Source organism: Pan paniscus, chromosome 17 (assembly GCF_029289425.2).
Source record: "Pan paniscus chromosome 17, NHGRI_mPanPan1-v2.0_pri, whole genome shotgun sequence".
Classification (NCBI taxonomy): Eukaryota; Metazoa; Chordata; class Mammalia; order Primates; family Hominidae; genus Pan; species Pan paniscus.
Window position 1 is genome coordinate 78,857,783 of NC_073266.2, and position 15,695 is coordinate 78,873,477.

Genomic DNA, 15,695 nt, shown 5'->3' on the forward strand with positions numbered 1-15,695 from the left:
AGTTTAGATGTAAATACCCCCGCCCCCCTCCCCACGTCCACACATCCCCTTTCTTCTCTCTCCCTCTTAACATTTCCTTACGCTTTCAGCCAATAGAGGAGTTGAAACATTTAAATGCGGTATCTAAACTGCATTTAAAGAATTAACCCATTTTGCCCCTCACTGGTCTAAACCACAGGGTGCCAACCGGACGTTAATTGCTTTTATCTGGTGGGGTTCCAGACAGCTCCTCAGAAGGAAGGAGCGCACATTCCTGGCACCAATTGGCTAATTCAATTTACTTCAGCGGCATTAGCCTCTGTCAGAATATTCATGAGCAGGGGAATGAGGACCCACAGCACAGGCAGGCAGCAGCCACTCCTGCTAGGGAAGGCGCGAGGGAGGGGAAGCGGACCGCGCGCCACGCTCGGGGGACGGTGACCGCGACCAGGGGGCTCTTCTCACTGGACAGGCCGAACGCGGTGGCCGCGGGAGGGCAGGGCAGGGCATCGGCGGGGTTGGTGCACTTGGCAGTACCCCCCAACTCCTGGCAACCGCACGGAGACTTTGCGAAACATCCGAAGGCAGAAAAGCTGTGACACTTCTGACAGAGGGGGTAGGGGGGTGGGGGGCGGGGACAGCGCCGCGAGCAGGGGCGAAGAGACCCAGCGGGGCACCAGCCGCCCAGTGGGGGAGGCAGCTATGTGAGCAGGACGCCCGCCCTGGAGCAGTCAGGACCGAAGGTCTCCGGAGAGTCGCCGGCCGTGCCAGGTAACGCAGAGGGCTCGGGTCGGGCCCCGCTTCTGGGGCTCGGGACTCCGGGCGCGCCGAGCCAGCCCTCTGGGGCGAAATCCCCGGGGGCCGCGCGCGGTCCCGCTCCGCGCTGCGCTCTCCCAGCAACTCCCTGCCACCTCGACGAGCCTACCGGCCGCTCCGAGTTCGACTTCCTCGGACTTAGTGGGAGAAGGGGATGGAAATGGGCTGCCGGGACTGGAGGAGCTGCTCTCTGGAAGCAGGGAAGCTGGGGTGCACCGGGGCAGGTGGAGGACGTGGCGCGCTGGGAGCCGGGACTGCGCGCGCCTGGGGATGGTGACTGGCGATCCAGGAGCACGGCTTGTGGGGGCGCTTGGCACGGCTTCACCCTCGCTGGCCCCGCGGGCGGTGGCGCCTCCCTCCGCCTGCAGAGGGGACAGGGTGGCCGCGTCCCTCGCACAGAGATGTGCGCCGGGAAGGGGACCAGAGAGCCAGGCTCCGGGGAGGCGCAGGCACCCACGGGGCCGATCCCTGGTCCGCGCCTCGCGCCGCGCCCCCGCCGGAGCTCGGCTGTGGGAGGAGAATGTGGTGGGTACTCGTGTCCCCGCCACCTGCCGGACTTCGCCAACTCCCCGGATTTCCTGTCCTCGGGCCCTGACACTCCCAAGGAAAGCTCTGAATTGCGCTCGCTGTTTGGTTTTTGCTTGTTGTAGTTACTCTGGGGGAAGAGCCGGGGGCAAGGGGGTCAAATAGGGCTAAAGTTTCAGATTTGCAAAGAAAACGTTACCGAGGGGTCTCAACGTGTCCTTAGCAATCGGAAAGACTGCAGCAGCCTTTGCCTAGCTATCCGCCTCTGGGGCAGCAGTGGGGGCTGAAATCTGGAAGGCAGCCCGGAGGCAGCGCCAGAGCCTTGTTTTGTTTTGTTTGTTTCTGCCGAGACCAGGCTGGAAGTGAGAGGGGCTACTACCGGACAATCGGGGAGTTGGTCGCCTGGTAGATTCGGAGTTTACTATGTTGTTGCTATTATTATTAATGCTCTTGTTATTGGCACGAGCACCAGGAACAATTTTTTTTTCTGATTGTTATAAATCGCCTGCAAATTGAACCTGCAGCCGCCTCCCCTCAAATGAAATGTCCCCGGACCTCCTCCAGTCTCTGATGTGTGTCTTTCCACCACAGGAAATTACCCACTCAGAGCTGTGGTGCTGTCAGGGACTCAGCTAAGGAATTGGATCTACCTAAGAACAACAAAAAGTTGAAACTAGGATGACTTTGAACCCACGCTTATAGATGAGTATTATGTTCCTATCTGCTCACCTTCCTCAGCCGCCTCTGGCTGGGGAACCCTGAAGGCATAGCCATCTTGAGAGTTGACCCAGCGTTTCCCTTTCATTTATTTATATAACCTGGGAAAATCTTTTCCCTTTAGTGTCACCCTTGCAGTCTCGTTGGACATGCTGAAAGGATTCAGGTCCTGACACTGGAGGAATCCATAAGGGCACCTGTGGTTGCCAACTCTTGGCTTGACCCTGTTCAGATGTTGCCCAGGGTGCAGGCTTGGGCAGCTGATGCAGCAGAAAGCTGGGCGAGGGTGTGGGAGAACAGTATGGCAGAGTTAAGCTGAGTGCAGGAGATGAGGTCAAGCCTCCACGCTGGCCACATCCCTTCCTGCCAGAGAAAAAAGAGACAAATGAAGAGCAGGAGGGAAGTGTTATAAATTGGAACCGAGCTCTTAGAGTCTACTTAGGCTGTGAACCAAGCTCTCAGCATCTACTGAGGCTCTGGCCATTGACTTTGGCGTGACCTTTCTTTTGAGTGCTTCTGATTTTCGCTCTCTGCAGATACTCAAGTAACTGTGCCTTTCTAACAGGACAGTTGTCGTGAGATGATCTAATTTTGTATCCAAAAAAATGCTTTGAGCATCCTGGGAAAGGACAGTCTATAAAATATGCCATTTTAATGTTTTGTGAAAAGTTTGCTACACTGCAGGTTAAGGAGATACATTTTTAGCATGTGTGCCATGTGGCAGTGTAAAATTAAAATGGAAAAGGAAAGTACAAACATAAAAATGACTTAGCATTCTTGACATTCTTGTGCATACTTGTAGAAAAATTATCTTTCGTTTGGGGAAAGTTGCCGGGAAATTTAATCAGTGTTTATACTACTGAAACGCCCCCTTCTACCTTTCTGCCCTGTAAAATTTTATGACCCAGTTCTCACCGGAAAGGCGTTGTGACTGTAGTAAGTGCTGAGGGTTGAGAGGAGAGATTGAGAGTTGTTAGGGGAACTGTTACACAGGGTTCAGAGACTGGAATCAGAAGGAAGACGCCACTATCCTGAAAGAGCAGAGCAATGCTCGTCTGGAGAAAGCAGTTGAGCAGCATAGGGTAACAGATCTAGCATTGCTTGTCCTCTGCTCTCAGATTCAGGAAGAGGACTCCCTGAGATAGCCCAGAGGGCTAACCAAGGTATTTTTCCCTCCTCCACTGGGTAAAAGCACTGCCTCCTTCTAGACTTTGGATTGGTATTAACTTCTCTCTTCCTGTCAGTCATAGTGCAGTAGTCTTCTCTTACCATCTCCAAGAGACTCAGATGTACCCTCTACCCTCTCAGACCCTTATACATTTGTAAATATCCCCCAAGTTCTGAAGCTTCTCAAAGACCTGCAGCTGTTGGTGGATTTAAGTAAATAGTTGGAAGTCATCAAGAGAGCCACTGAAAAGTGGACATGTTTTTCCCCTGGTGGAGAAGTTATTGAATGCCTTTTGAGCTAGAAAATTAGCAGTTCAGAAAAGCAGGAGGGAGTTCCTTGACTTCCCTCTACCCGTAAACCAGTAGTTGTATTTTTCTTTCCCTCATAGTAGTGAGCACTGTTTGGCCAAGCATTTTTTTACAATTTTGGACTTAAAATGGTGTTTTGCTGATGGTGTTCTATGGAGAAAGGAAAAATGTAAAGAGACACGGAAGGAAGAGCTGCAGTGGCGAGAACATAAATCAGCCAGAATATATGGGGGGGTGATGAGAATAGGTCTTTTCACCCTAAAAAAAAATGTCCACTTTGGAAGAAAAAGAAGTCTGATTATTGGCATCCAGGGCTGAAACCAAGGCAGCTGATGCTGAGAGGAGCCAAAGGGCAGTTCTTCTTAGTTTAGAAACAGCAAGACAGCCTCTGCCAAAGATTGCTGTAAACACGGAATAAAGATTTCATTGTGGGCTGGTGTGACTAGAATAATTAGACAGTTAATTGTTCATTCTGATCTGGTGGTGCTGCCATCAGTAGTGCAGGGTGGCAAAAATAAGAACAAGAGAGAGAGAGAAAAGTAGCATTTATCACTTTTATATTCATTTGTTTTACTTTGATGGTACTTTGGGAAATCCTCGTTATTTCCCCTTTCCCCCAAAGGCATACCCCCAGAATACCAGAGAGCTAAGACTCAGGGCTGCCACTTTTTATTCCCTCCACATTCTACTTCGGATATGGGGAAAATTTCTTGTCCTCTAAAAACAGCATGTGAAGTTATAATAAAAATAAATGCATTACCTAATTCTAGTATTAAATATATTTTATTTATATGTAAACTCCATGTCAACTCAATCAACATATGTGCAAATAGCACCAGATTGTTATGCTTCTCCAATATTTTTTCTCGGACATATAAGACTTAAAAAGTAAATATTTCATTTTTGACATTTAATTGTTTTCTATTATGAAACAAATTGCTACAGGGATTAATCTTTCACATTTAATTGAAGAAACAACCCCCTCTGTATTTTCATACTAATTTAGTGACCAAGAAAACATATTTTATGTAATAAAGGTGGTTTTAAGCAACTGAGCATCCACAGGTTTTATATTCAGTAGACTGTGACTTATTGTTATTTACTAAAAGAAGGCACTGTCATCAACTCCTTCTGAAATGACTACTGCAAATGAAGACATAAGTAAGGGACTATACACAGCATTAAGCACATGGTATCTGGGGAGGGGTAAATGAAGAACCATGTGTTCATTAGGTTCAGCCCTCCCTGAATCCTGTTATTGACACGGAATATAGAGCAAAGTTGTCATTAGTTGAATATAAAAAAGGAACATCTTTAAGTGTCAATGTTAAGTATAATTGTTCTGGGAATAAAAGCATTGTTATAAAAGCATTATACATTAGCATAAATATAACATAACTGTATAACATAAGGTCATACAGTCTCATAAAGAGAAATACTTAGTTTCTCCAAAATATGGTCTGTTTGCTTAAGAGGTGCAACACTATCTTTACTAACCTTTAGTTTATTTTATCCATCACAAATCAAAAGGGATTGCAAAAGCAGAAGACTTACTGAAGTGCTAAATAGCATAAGTAGTACAAAATTATGAAACTAGCTCTCAGAAGACAAAATTTTGCTTTAAAAAATGCACTGTCTACAGCAATTAAAAATAGAAAATCATATTACCACATTAAGTTATTGCAACAACCTATTTTAAAGAGAATTTTATTCTTTTTTTTTATTTAATTGCTATCCATGGTTTGCTAACTAGTGTTTCAGAATAATCTGCCAATCTCTTGCTAACCAGGACTCTCTAGTTAAGAATGTTCCTAATTACATATGGATTAACTTAATTTTAGAACCCTGAGAACATTCAACTCAAAACATTACTCAAGTGCAATGTAAAATAGAAATGATCCAATTCACCTCAAGGTATATGTAATTTTTCTTTTGTTTTTAGCTTAAGAGATCATAAAAGAGAGGTTTTCTGGCCTACAAACATATCATTGAATAACCACTATAAAAGAGTAAAGGAAGCTATAAACTATTACATCCTTAAAACATAAAGTTTTAACAATATCACTCATCTCTTCTTCCTAAGCAATAAGGGCCAGCATGTAAAATACCATGCAAAAGTGCAAATGTCAGAAACATGCACAGCATAGCCTGAAATGGGGGTATCCTTGCTATTTATAAGAATGTTTAACAATCTAATCACAAGTTTAGAGTGTATTCTGACTAATGCCATTACCTCCAAAGAGTAAAGGGGTATCTTGCATGGGAGCCCTTTCTTCTTCTTTATAGTTCTACAACTCCTAACTAGAATCTTGCTCATAATAGATTCTTAAAAAATATGTGTTGATTTGGTTTTTAATAAGGAATATAAAATTGAATCAATTGAATTTTCAAGTTAAATAAATTTGTAATATTTAATCAAATATTTAGTTAAATATTTGAATGGTCCTTGTTACTTTGAATTATTTCTTTCAATGGACAAAACTTGCCTGTGACCGTTAGTAATAATTATTGGCGATATTCTGGTGTGGACGTGAGGGGGGTGAGAAAGTAGGAAATCTTTAAGTTAATGGTTTTTTTCCTAAGTTTTACCTAACTCTTAAATGTGCGTATGCATATATAAGTTGTTAAAATGTACAATATCTCTTTATAAAAAAGTGGTATTATCTCTGAATTACTATTTACAAGTAGTAACATAAACAGATTCTACTCTTTAAGTACTGAGTCTTTTTTATTTTAGATTCAAGGGGTACATGTGCAAGTTTATCACACACACACACACACACACACACACACATATATATTGCATAAGGAGAGATTGGACTTCTAGTGTATGCATCACCCAAATAATGACCATTGTACCCCATAGATAATAATTTTTCAACCGCCAACTTCCTTCTAGCCTTCCCACTTTTGAAGCCCCCAGTGTCTACTCTTTCCATCTTTACATTCATGTATTAAGTGCTGAGTCTTAGACCAATCATGACTAAATAACTGCATGTCCTCTGTTATATCAACTAATTAAAGGGTAACTAATAAAGTGATAATTTGATTCCATGCAATGGATACATCTGATGGTCATAGAAATTTTTTTTTTTTTTTTTTTTTTGAGATGGAGTCTCGCTCTGTCGCCCAGGCTGGAGTGCAGTGGCATGATCTTGGCTCACTGCAAGCTCCGCCTCCTGGGTTCATGCCATTCTCCTGCCTCAGCCTCCCAAGTAGCTGTGACTACAGGCGCCCGCCACCATGCCCAGCTAATTTTTTTGCATTTTTAGTAGAGACAGGGTTTCACCGTGTTAGCCAGGATGTTCTCCATCTGCTGACCTCGTAATCTGCCCGCCTCGGCCTCGCAAAGTGCTGGGATTACAGGCGTGAGCCACTGAGCCCGGCCAGGTCATAGAAATTTCTTTGACATGTAGCCCCCAACACCCCAACACTCCAACCATACAACCACAACTCTGTGTTCAACATCTGGCAGGATAACAAAAACTTAACTCTTAATACACTCCTACTTATCTGTTCCTGCACCTGGTTTATAACTAAAATAAGCAATGTTAACCTTCCACCCAAAATGAAAAACAGATGCTTGTTAGGAACTAAATTGTCTTTAGCTAAATCTTCAGCCTTCTTTTTTTTTTTTTTTTTTTTTTTTTAAGGTCTGACCTTAGCTGAATGAACAAGGTAGTCTTAGCGTTTTCCCAGAGAACAGTACATAGTGTAATATGTTGGCATAATTGGGAGCTAGCAGTCAAAAGAAAGCCAGGATAGAATTAGCATGAAGATTCAATTACCACTTGTTCCCAGAGAGGGTTGTTTACTAGGATTAGAGTTAAGGTTGTGGGCAAAATAGCATGGAAAGAGGTACAGGAAAGTTTTTTTGTTGCTGTTCTTTAGCTGGTATCTTTGGACAGAACCAAATTTTGATTTCCACTTTCCCCCAGTAATTTAAAAATACAGCTTACTAAATAGCAGCTTATATAAATTGAGCACTAAGTGTACTCATAAGTATTATACATATATTTATACAAATCTTTGGTCAAAGCTATTAATACAAAATATTTTCTGAAGGACTAGCATACATCCTTTATCATATTCATGATTGTTTCACTTGGTAAACTCAGCGTCTTTGAACCCCTTACCAATCCTAATAAGGGATTAAATTGTACATATTATAAATAATTGATGAACTTAACCATAATTTGTTTTTAAGCCAACAGACGTAATTTCCTTTAGCAATTTAATTAAAAATTGGCTAAAGAAATTTCATTTAGAAGTAATCTTATCTATATTTGAAAGGGCTACCAAATATATGTTTCTTTTTAATTTGAAAGGTGTTGAGCACTAAAATAAGAGTAACAAAATAGATAGAAATGAACATTTAATCTTTGCATCAAAGGATATCTTTTCCTATGCAAATGGCTTGAATAAACATGTAGAGTAGGCAGTATCACCTACCTACCACTGTTGAAGGTCAGAGAAGGACTAGGAGAAACTAACTGGATGATACAGCCATCTCCGTACCCACCTCCCACACGGGTGCCAATGTTCTCTTATGTTTTACTCTGTCCAGGCTGAAATGACAAAATCCCATAGACTTGGCGACTAATAACAGAAATTTATTTTTCATGGTCCTGGAGGCTGAAGTCCAAGATCAAGGTGCCAGCATGGTCCGTTTCTGGTGAGGGCCTTCTTCTGAGCTGCAGACTGCTATCATCTCATTGTATTCTCACATGACAGAAAGAGGACAAGAGAGCTGCCTGGGGTCCCCCTTTTTTTAAGGGCAAGAATTTCATTCATAAGGGCTCTATCTACCCTGATTACACAATGACTGCCTTGAGCCCCCCCCTCCTAATGCCGTTCCATTGTGGGTTAGGATTTCAGTATATGAAATTGGGGGAGACACAAACACTCACAGGTCATTGCATCTCATCTTCATTTTCTAATGTAAGAAACAATACAGTTTCCAATATTTCTTTTTCAAATCCCTTGATTCCCTGCATCAAAGACTTCACATCAATTTGCAGAGGCACCAACCATCATTACATCATTGAAAGCAAGCACCACACTTGAGAGCATGTGTCTTGTAGGCTTTTTTGGAATATTAAGTAAGAATCTAAATGTATGCCTATACTTTGCACAAACTGGCAAGATCTCCCAAGGATGTTCGTCTTATAAATAAAGATTAAATAACACTTTTGTGCTACCATTAATATCAAATTGCATTTAAAGCAAATAATAGCTGGCAACCAGAGTACATCTTCATTAACATCACAGTTTTGAAGTGTTATAGTTGCGTCTACCTTTATGCTTAGCTGATACCCTCATCTCCATAATATTGGGAACATTTATTTCAGTCTAAAAATATGAGGCATACTCATATTTGAAAATAAACTCTTTGAGCAGTCATTAAAATATTAATCCATTTGGCAGTTAGCATCTCAGTGGAATACTTCAGGCAGCTCAGCACAGAGGATATTATTTGACTCATGGAGCTGGCTAACATTTGAAGATCAAATTGTTTCGAGTTGTTTCTTTAAACACAGGAAAACAACAGATTTCTTCATGAAATACCAAGTGTTATACATTTCTCTGGCTACATCTATCTATTTCGCTCATGTCAAAACATGTAGTATTCAGAGGAAAAATTGACACAGCAAAAAAATAAATAAATAAATAACCGCCATTTATTTAGCCATACCTCTCTGCCAGACACTGTGAGTGCTTCATGTGCATTACCGCTCTAACCCTCTCTTTGAATTCAGTATTGTTACCATCTTCACTTTGTAGATGCAGAAACTGAGGCAGGATGAAGTGGTCACCACAAGAGGTTTCAAACACAGGACTCTCTGGCTCCCACGCCTGTGGTCTTCACCACTCAGTTCTACTGCTTCCTCTTCCCAAGCAGGGTTTCTCACCCTGGCTATCACTACTGACATTTTGCCTGGCAAATTCTTTGGAACAGGAAGTCCCCTATGCATTGTAGGATACTTAACAGCATCTCTGTCTTCTACTCACTAGATACCAATAATATCTTTCCACTTGGGACAACAGAAAATGTCTCCAGACATTGCCAAATGTCAAATCCAGAAGCAAAAGTACCCCTAGTTGAGAACCACTGCCATAGTAAAGTTCAATTTTCATGTATTCCTTATTATAGTATACATTTTCAATTTAAGAGTAGGGCATCTATTTTCCAGATCATAATATAGATAGTTCCCATGGTTACATCAGCCACATTATATATGATTTGTAAAAAAGATATATATCAGACAAAACTTTAGGAGAAAAAAATCATTAAGTCAACATGCCTTCATTAAGATCAGGTCTTTCCCTACTAAACTGGTTTCCTTTGGGACCATACTGGGTGATCAGGGGACTGCCATGTTTATATCTTTGTACCAACAAAAGCTGGAACAATGGTTGTAAGGGCATTGTCCACAGTGCCCCCAAAAGCCCATTAATAGATGGTCTATTAGACTCCAAGCTCCTTGAGGGTAAGGACAGGAACTCTCTTGTTCATCTTTATATGCCCTGAACCCAGTATCTTACCTGGCACATAATCAGTGCACAACAACTACTTCTTTAATAAACCACTGAAGCCCTGGTTACCCTAGTGCAGGTTCCCAATGCTCTGCTCTGGGCTTCTAGCTGGATTTGCAATGTATTACATTTTGCTTTAATTTGTGGCATGGACATGCACATTATGGTATGCCAGTCATACAAATTTAATGAAACCTGAATGAATAGTTTATATTAGATGAAGAAATGGGGTCAAAAAGGCTGATATGATCCACTATATATGACTAGATAAAATTTAACACCAACATGTGCCAGTGAGAAAAGCAAACAATGTAGAGGTTGAGTGCCTCACCCAAGACCACTCTGCTGGAGAAAGGCAGACCCAGGATGCAAATTCAGGCCTTTAGATACCCAGTGTTTCCAGGGATGGCTCCAACCTGCTTTACTTTCTCTTGGTCAGGGTGCACTGTGATGTCCTGTTCTGTTCCACTCATCACACTGTACCTGAGCTGTGTAGAAAGTAGCCACTGGCCAGGAAAGGGCTCAACAACATGCCTTCCACATGAGAAATGGTTGAAAGTCTTCAAAATAGCCGACCTGACACAGAAAAGACTTAGAGGGAGCACAATAATCCTCTTCAAGTATCTGAAATATCTTCATGTGAAATAGAAAATATATTTATTCTGCATTGCTATGGAGGCCTGGACCAGGGTCAATGAGTGGGAAGCATATTTTATCCTAAGGAAGCATATTTTATCCCAGCAAAATGATGAGCTTCCTAATGATGAACTGCCCTACAGTGAAGTGAGCTTTCCTGGAGAGCAGTGAGTTCCCAGCAGCCAGAGGGGAACATGCAGATGACTGGCCTGTAGGAGTCTGAGCACAGACATCAGATCAGGGAAGGTATCAGAGGTCCTCCAAGGTGCTTCCTAGCCTGTGGTGCATGTGAACTCTTTCTTAGAGGCTATTGGTTGACCTTGTAAACTACTCTGTGTAATTTTGTTAAGAAAAGCAAGATGTACTATTTTCTCTAACCCGCATAGTCACTCAGAGGGGTAAATTAGAGAGAATACACAGGAAAGAGGATCCTACCATATGCCATATAAAATAAGAATCACTTGCCATAGGCCAAGCCCTGTCAAAAGCACTTCATCAGTATTATCCCATCTATTCCTGATAATGCTATGAGGTACAAATATCATCACCATTAGTAGCTGAAGAAATGAAGTCACAGAGAAGATAAATATGTTGCCCAAGATCACATAACTAGTTATTCTAGCCTTACTGCTTGAACCTGAGTCTGTCCAAAATTATGAAGCCTGTTTTGTAACTATAATACTACAGTATACCACCTCATCCTTTCAGCAGGGATGCACTATTTAATTTGAAATGTTGCCAGTTTCTAGAGTTTGAGACATATGGCTATTTAAATGCAGATACCTAAAATATCTTCCGAAGAATAAAATACGTCATTTAAAAAATTATTTGCTGCTTTCTGTTAACCATGATATCAATTCCTTCAAATAGTGCAAATTACCATGAGTTAACTTTAAGTAAATGAGCAAAATAAGGTTTTTAGGGCTTAAAAAAATGTCTATGGAAGAAAGATTGGTAATGGCATTTCAGATGCTGTTCTATAAATTAGGGAATTAGAACCTAGGTCTCCAGACTGGAAGGTACTAGTGCAAAACAAGATCATGACTTTCATTTCCACAAGTTCAGAAAATTCCAATGGTCAAGGGTTTTTTTTTTAAGATAATTTTATCATTGGAGATCATGCTCTCTTCTGATTATGATTATCTCCTTTGGTTATCTTCTGTCTTATGATTATTTTGGTGAACATTTCATAAAACCAAACTGACTTTGAAAACTACTTTCTCTGCCTTTATCATTTCAATGCCAGAAAGACACTGAAAACCTCTAAACCATTCTGCCAGTGAACTCTGATTTAGTTGAGGTTAACGTTAACTTTGCAAATTAAATCGGGTGACTTCCTGTTCTTAGGAAGGACTGCTTCATGCCCACCAATCCGGACAATATTGAGCAAAAGACTTAAAACACTGTTCAGCATTTGCTTTCTAAAGTTATTGCTGCCCTGGCGCTCACATGCACTTAAACGTTTATGGAAGTCCCTAAGTCTATGTTTACCATTCTTGCAAAGTATCAAGATGGTTGTAGGAGGGAGCCCAAGCACTTGTCATAGGACTTAAAAAGCATCTTATGCAGCTCTTGGTGGGATGGTTATTTTGCCAAGAGGCAGGAGGCTTTGCTGGGCCCTGTGGCTTGCAGAGCTGAGGAAAGGCCTGTTTCTTCACCTGTCAGTGACCAGGGTCATCTGCTGTTAATGAAACAGTTTTAGGCTGAAGGTTCACAACCCGCCCAGGTACATGTCTAAAATAACTGCCTCGATGAACCCCTTACCATAACATTTGCTCATTAGGGTACCATTCCTTCATGTCAAATTGTGGCTTGAAGAACATTTATATGAATTTGTGAAGTGGAATGGAGATTAGCCATCGATGTTTCTCCCCCTAGGTTTTTACATTATTTCTTAGGGGAAAACCTATATAAAAGAATGCTCTCAGGATACTTCATGATGGGAAATGTTCTGAATCAAGAACCCAGATGTCTTAATGAATCATGGGAAACATCTCTGAGAAGTATGCAGGATAGAGTGCGAACTAGGAGAGCAGCACTTCCATCCTCCACGAGCCACCCAGAACGTAAGATCTGAGAGGTTGTTTGGGAATTTGGACAAAACAGACTAGGATTGACATGGGAAGGAAACAGGGGCGCCACCCTTTCTGGATTCACCAAACTTAAGACCAGATGGATCCTATGAGCACTGAAGAATATTCCAGGCAAGTGCTGCCAGTACCTGGGCCCTGGGCTTTCCAAGTTCCTTGAGCCAATGTGTGACAGAAGTCATTATGGCATCCATCTCTACCCTTATGTCTAATTCTGGAAAGCGTAGTTGACCTCAGGTGGTGGCACCTTTAGAAGTCATTGGCTAGGTATTTGAATAACTAGGACAGGAGTAAGTGAGAAATAGAAAAGAAAAAGAATGACCACTAAGTCATGGTCTTGTTTATCAGAAGGGACGAGAGGAATTGCATCATTGTTATGAGTTATTTCTATTACAACATGCAGTCATTAAGTTAGAGGGATCCGCTAACTTCCTTCCCCACCTTGACCCCATCATTATTAATTTCCCATAGAAGATAACAAAATAACTTGCATCCTTGAGATGAAAGGAAACCTTTTATGCATTTGATTCTGGGCAAAAGAAATATTTATACCAAATTGAAGGCATGAAAAATAAGTAACTGCATTGAAAAGTCACAGCCACATTGAACAATAAACAATTTATGGAAGGAGCTTAGAAAAAAATTGTTTTTTAAAAAATTGAAAAGCATAGCTCTGACAAGTATTCTTTATTTATGAGAGTAAGTAGAATTTTCAAGGAACACGAAAATATTAAAATAAAATACAAGTTTGACACACGTTTCTCTTTGAGGTTTTGCAAAAAAAGAAAAATCTAGGTAGATATGAGGTTAATTACATAGTTTAGTTCAATTATCATTATCTACACTAATTGAGAGAACAGAAGAGGTCAGGATTGTGTGAAATTGTAAATGATCTGAAATAATTTACAGTTGAGTAGGTGAGTGATTTTTTATATTTCAACTGAACACAGGTAAGCCCTGGATCTAGCAATTTAATTTTTCAAAAGAAAAGTCAAATAAGTGAAGTCCAGGCGCCCAAGCTTGGAAGTTGCTCTTATTCCCCTTCCTATCTCATTTCAGCTCCTCCCAGCATGTCCGTCTGGGGTGCTGGCATGCTGTACCCACCTGGCCAGTGCTGGGCTTATCTTCTGCTGGGTGTACCAGATAACCCAATGGTCTGTCGGTTCTATTTTTGCTCTTGCTTTCTGTTCCTTTATAGTTGCTGTGATTTTATAAATTTGATAGTCTGAGAGCAAGGAATGGGAGAATATGTGGAAAGGGTTAACTGAGGAAGTTTTGCCAACAAATGTTAACTATCAAAAACACAAAAACAGGCCAGGCTCAGTGGTTCATGCCTGTGATCCTAGCACTTACGGAGGGCAGGGTGGGTAGATCACTTGAGACCAGGAGTTTGAGACCAGCCTGGCCAACATGGTGAAACCTTGTCTCTGCTAAAATATATATATATATAGACACACACACACACACACACACACACACATATATATACACAAAAATTAGCCGGGTGTGGTAGCACACACCTGTCATCACAGCTACATGGGAGGCTGAGGCATGAGAATCACTTGAACCTGGGAGGCGGAGGTTGCAGTGAGCCAAGATCGTGCCACTGTACTCCAGCCCTGCCTCAGGGAAAAAAAAAAAAAAAAAAAAAAAAAACCACACACACACAAAAACACAAAAACACATGCTTTGTTAAACATTTCTCTGGTTCCAAGGCAAATTGGAATATGCATTGTTTCAAATTCTATGCACACAAAGTGACTAGCTGTCAACAAAGATATAATTAAGGAGGTGTTGTCAATAAATTTGAAATAATAATTTATCTTGGAACAGCCTCTCCTCAGAGGGCCTCCTCTAGGATAATCTAGAGTTTCCTCAATAAAACTAGGAGGGGAAATGCCATATGTAAGTTTTTAGAGACTTTGAGAAATTCATAAACAATACTTTTTTTTCAGATGGACATGTGGCTAACATTTTCTTAAAACTCACGATGTATTTTTGGCCAAATATTATCAACTGACCCCTCCCACACACATAAAGAACTCAAACATAGTTTTATTAGTTGATAATTATAGCAATAAAGATACTTCCTGAGCCTACAGAACCTTACCTTTGCAAAGTTTGGCTTCACGTGTATTATTTCATGTTTTCAGAGCTACCTGCCATCAACCTTTCTCCTGGTTATAATTGATTTCATTTTTTTGGGGGGGGTGGTCCACTGGAACATTTTAGGTCTCAATTAATGTTTTTAAGTCAAAGTGTGCTTGTGCCAAATGTGTTACTTTCCTTATTCTTAGGAACTGTTTCTGCCACAGGCTTGCTCCTATCATTCCCACACCTTGAGGAAACTGTATTTCTTTTGAACTATCTCTGATCCTTTTCCCAAAAGATGGTTCAAAATCACTCTGTCTGAATGAGACCTTAATTAGTCATAGATTACTCTGCCCCACCCCAAGACTCTGATGTTCTCCCCTATATTAAATTACACTTGTGCACCATGTTTTATGGTATCCTCACCAGTTGTTATCTTGGGTGTTGAATTTCTCTCCCACCAGCTGAGTCATAACCTGCTTCAAAGCAGACTGGGGTTCTGATTTCTGATGGCAGAGTTCTCCATTCTGAATGGTGGGGCACATGGATACCAACGGCCCAGGGCTTTACAATACCCCTGAAACATACCACTGTGTCAGTTCAGGGCTGGGAAGTTTCTGAGTCCACATTCCTGTCAGTCAGCCGATTATCCAATCCACATAGCCGTAAAAACATGAGAAATCTAGATTGTCACCCCATCTAAAGAAAGGAGGGATTGCAAAGGTAGAAAGTGGGGGTAAGAGAGCACAACTAGCATGGAGAGAAGAAAAGGAACATTCGGAGGGGAATTGGGAGGGAGCAGTAAGGCAAGATTGTGTGAAAAAGGAA

The 15,695-nt window shown here is 41.5% G+C and overlaps 1 protein-coding gene across 1 annotated transcript in view; it reads left to right on the forward strand.

The window, feature by feature from the left end:
* Window positions 1-280: 280 nt before the first annotated feature.
* CDH20 (cadherin 20) overlaps window positions 281-15,695 on the forward strand; it is a 222,093-nt gene continuing 206,678 nt past the window's right edge. Inside the window, exon 1 of the mRNA XM_003827263.6 lies at window positions 281-750. The gene's annotated coding sequence lies outside the window, so the exon portion shown is untranslated. The remainder of the gene's footprint in view (window positions 751-15,695) is intronic.